The following is a 5000-nucleotide window of genomic DNA, read 5'->3' on the forward strand; positions in this document are numbered from 1 at the left end:
GGGGCCCAAAGTAAAGGTGAATGCTAATCTCAAGGCCAGGCCGTGCCTTTGTCGCTATGGTAATGTGAAGGTCTGGGTGATACTATCATGCTAATTAGGGTTAGCACCTGGAGAGGCATTTGAAAGGCAGTGTTATGCTGATGAAATCAGGGCTGGGGAACTTCCAGGCTGATTCCTGGAACATGCTGTGCTTTGTTTAGTTTGTCTCCACCTCTGTGTATCCCTCCCCCCTTGAAACGTATAAGCTGCGCCGAGCTGAGTCTTAGTCAGACTTGGATGACTACAGCGGCGCATTGGCGAGTTCTCAGTAAAGAGGAACTTCGGCCGGAGAGATATGCCAACGTCTCCCGGTCTCTGCTTCGACAGAGGAAAACGTTTCCAACACGACCCTAGCTCCAAACCCTAAGCATAGGCCAGACGGGGCGACCATAGCTCCGAACCATAAGCGAAGGCCAGACGGGGCGACCATAGCTCCGAGCCTAGGACAAGGGCGACAAGGGTCAGCCTCCGCCCGGGGCCTACGCATAGGCCGCAGTGACGAAATTTATAAATTGTTCAGTCTAGCTTCCAACATGACAGTATATGAACTGAGAGAGATAGGCAGATTGGATTTGCAGTTGGGGGTAAAGATGGGGACATTTGTAATAAGATCAAGTCTGGGGGCCCAGGAGTCTGAGACATTGACATTTCATCTCTGTGAGCTTCCTGATCACCGGGTGGGGGCCCAAAGTAAAGGTGAATGCTAATCTCAAGGCCAGGCCGTGCCTTTGTCGCTATGGTAATGTGAAGGTCTGGGTGATACTATCATGCTAATTAGGGTTAGCACCTGGAGAGGCATTTGAAAGGCAGTGTTATGCTGATGAAATCAGGGCTGGGGAACTTCCAGGCTGATTCCTGGAACATGCTGTGCTTTGTTTAGTTTGTCTCCACCTCTGTGTATCCCTCCCCCCTTGAAACGTATAAGCTGCGCCGAGCTGAGTCTTAGTCAGACTTGGATGACTACAGCGGCGCATTGGCGAGTTCTCAGTAAAGAGGAACTTCGGCCGGAGAGATATGCCAACGTCTCCCGGTCTCTGCTTCGACAGAGGAAAACGTTTCCAACACGACCCTAGCTCCAAACCCTAAGCATAGGCCAGACGGGGCGACCATAGCTCCGAACCATAAGCGTAGGCCAGACGGGGCGACCATAGCTCCGAGCCTAGGACAAGGGCGACAAGGGTCAGCCTCCGCCCGGGGCCTACGCATAGGCCGCAGTGACGAAATTTATAAATTGTTCAGTCTAGCTTCCAACATGACAGTATATGAACTGAGAGAGATAGGCAGATTGGATTTGCAGTTGGGGGTAAAGATGGGGACATTTGTAATAAGATCAAGTCTGGGGGCCCAGGAGTCTGAGACATTGACATTTCATCTCTGTGAGCTTCCTGATCACCGGGTGGGGGCCCAAAGTAAAGGTGAATGCTAATCTCAAGGCCAGGCCGTGCCTTTGTCGCTATGGTAATGTGAAGGTCTGGGTGATACTATCATGCTAATTAGGGTTAGCACCTGGAGAGGCATTTGAAAGGCAGTGTTATGCTGATGAAATCAGGGCTGGGGAACTTCCAGGCTGATTCCTGGAACATGCTGTGCTTTGTTTAGTTTGTCTCCACCTCTGTGTATCCCTCCCCCCTTGAAACGTATAAGCTGCGCCGAGCTGAGTCTTAGTCAGACTTGGATGACTACAGCGGCGCATTGGCGAGTTCTCAGTAAAGAGGAACTTCGGCCGGAGAGATATGCCAACGTCTCCCGGTCTCTGCTTCGACAGAGGAAAACGTTTCCAACACGACCCTAGCTCCAAACCCTAAGCATAGGCCAGACGGGGCGACCATAGCTCCGAACCATAAGCGTAGGCCAGACGGGGCGACCATAGCTCCGAGCCTAGGACAAGGGCGACAAGGGTCAGCCTCCGCCCGGGGCCTACGCATAGGCCGCAGTGACGAAATTTATAAATTGTTCAGTCTAGCTTCCAACATGACAGTATATGAACTGAGAGAGATAGGCAGATTGGATTTGCAGTTGGGGGTAAAGATGGGGACATTTGTAATAAGATCAAGTCTGGGGGCCCAGGAGTCTGAGACATTGACATTTCATCTCTGTGAGCTTCCTGATCACCGGGTGGGGGCCCAAAGTAAAGGTGAATGCTAATCTCAAGGCCAGGCCGTGCCTTTGTCGCTATGGTAATGTGAAGGTCTGGGTGATACTATCATGCTAATTAGGGTTAGCACCTGGAGAGGCATTTGAAAGGCAGTGTTATGCTGATGAAATCAGGGCTGGGGAACTTCCAGGCTGATTCCTGGAACATGCTGTGCTTTGTTTAGTTTGTCTCCACCTCTGTGTATCCCTCCCCCCTTGAAACGTATAAGCTGCGCCGAGCTGAGTCTTAGTCAGACTTGGATGACTACAGCGGCGCATTGGCGAGTTCTCAGTAAAGAGGAACTTCGGCCGGAGAGATATGCCAACGTCTCCCGGTCTCTGCTTCGACAGAGGAAAACGTTTCCAACACGACCCTAGCTCCAAACCCTAAGCATAGGCCAGACGGGGCGACCATAGCTCCGAACCATAAGCGAAGGCCAGACGGGGCGACCATAGCTCCGAGCCTAGGACAAGGGCGACAAGGGTCAGCCTCCGCCCGGGGCCTACGCATAGGCCGCGGACTCTGCCAATATGTCCCAGAGGCGAATGGCCACTGCGGGGCCTCCAGCCCGGGCAGAGGGGAAGCCTCCCCGGCAGCCCCATTAACGCCTAATTGGCCAGGCGGCCCCGTCTACACTTAGTTGAGCTGGCGGCCTCATTTACATTAAGTGGACCCGGCGGCCCCATTCACACCTAGTTGATCAGGCGGGCCCGTTCACACCTAGTTGATCGGGCGGGGCCATTCGCACCTGGTTGATCGGGCGGGCCCGTTCGCACCTAGTTGACCGGGCGGCCGCATTCACAAGTACCGCAGTGGGCGGCCTCGTTTACATTCAGGGGACCTGCCGGCCCGATTGACGTCTAGTTGATCAGGCGGGCCCGTTCGGACCTAGTTGACCTGGGGGCGGCCGCATTTACATGTAGCGCAGCGGGCGGCCGCATTTACATTAACCCTCTACCGCACACAATTTGATGGTACATGATAAGAAATTATTCCACATCACTTATTGGTTAATTTTGGGACATTTTATTGATTATGTATGTACATATTTATTTCACCGCCCCCCTCTCCAAATGATCTTTTGTTGCCTAAGGGCAAAGTTGTGCAACACTGATACAAAACCACAGAGAAAATTATGTCTTCATAGATCATAATACAATGCTCAGAGAGCAATGCAAAGTAACAAAATTTTTGATGGCTTCCCATCGTGCAAGAGGCATAACATCAGCAACATGTGCAATGTGGCTACTATGGCTCCAGAACATGCGAGTAGCTGGAAGACCAAATATTGACATATGGAGCACAGTGGCAAAGAACTGTTCAAGTTCTTGAACAGTAAGGTTAAGTGGCTTGCACAGGAGAGGTAATGGTGTGACATGTTTTCCATCGAGGGGTCTTGGAAGAACTACTGTCATCTTCAGGCAGACTGTCATCGTCATGTTCCTCTTCATCACTGGTGTATTGATCGTCTATAAATATATATACATATACGTCAACAAAAATACATCAATCACAACTAAAGCTTACATGACTGTATTGGATACCCTGTCTGCTGCACACACCTTTATTTCATTTGAATGACATCTAAAAATTTATCAACACATTTGATTTGTTTATGCAAATGAGTTCAATGACAACCAGAGAAGCAATATTTTAAAACCTACTTTCACTTCTGCTCAAACCTTTCTCTGCATTCCACTCCTCCTCACTGTCACTGCAGTCTATCTCACTGTCTGATGGGATATCCCTAACATGCTGATCCTGAGTTTTACTCCCATAGGAAAATCTTGTGTCCATTTTCTGCCAAAATGCGTTAAATTAAATTAGAAAATAATTTAAAAAACATTGTGCTTACAATGTGCAAAAGTACATGCAATAATATACTAACACACTGTCAAGAAAGCCTCTTAAAATCTACCCCTTATCGCAGAACGTTGCCCTAGGGCAACGAAAACATAAGCTATATTTCAGAACATGCAAAATAAAAAGTAAGTAAATAAAACCTGGGGGAAAAAAAAAAAAACAAGGCTTCTCTACAGCTTCATAGACATGCACATATTTTTTTATCTACAGATAATGCCAATATAAATAAGGTTAATGAAGGAAGCACAGCGGGCGGCCTCATTTACATTCAGTGGGCCTGCCGGCCCCTTTCACACCTAGTTGATCAGGCGGGCCCGTTCGCACATAGTTGACCGGTACGCCCGCATTTAAATGTAGGGCAGTGGGCGGCCTCATTTACATTAAGGTGACCCGACGGCCCCGTTCGCACCTAATTGACCGGGCGGCCGGATTTTCACAGTTGAAAAGGCGGCCGGATTTACATGCATTTGACCAGGTCGGCCGTATTTGCACATAGTTGAAAAGGCGGCCTCATTAGCATTTAGTGGGCCAGGAGGCCCCATTCACACCTAATTTAGCACGATGGGGGGTGGGGGGGGGGGGGGTTTGGTGAGGGGGGGGGGGGGGGGTTGGGGGTTTAGCGCGGTGTGGTTGGAGCTGGGGGGGGGGGGATGGGCAGTGGCCAGCTCCCGGAGGCCTCCCGGTGCTCCCCGGGCTGCCAGGCGGGCACAACAATGTCCCGAAATCGACCAGACGAAGCCAGGCCTTCTGCCTGGGCAGAAGGGAAGCCTCCCCGGCCAGCACGGGGACGGCGGGCCGCATGGGTAAGTGGGGGTGGTGAGATGGGGAGGGGCCGGGGGTGGGGGGGGCAGTTTGGTGAGAGAGGTTTTTGGGGGGGGGGGGAAGGGGGAGGGGGGGGTTTGGTGTAGCGCGGTGGGGGTGGAGCGGGTGGGGAGGGGGATGGGCAGTGGCCAGCTCCCGGAGG

Source organism: Paramormyrops kingsleyae, unplaced genomic scaffold, assembly GCF_048594095.1.
Source record: "Paramormyrops kingsleyae isolate MSU_618 unplaced genomic scaffold, PKINGS_0.4 ups32, whole genome shotgun sequence".
Classification (NCBI taxonomy): domain Eukaryota; kingdom Metazoa; phylum Chordata; class Actinopteri; order Osteoglossiformes; family Mormyridae; genus Paramormyrops; species Paramormyrops kingsleyae.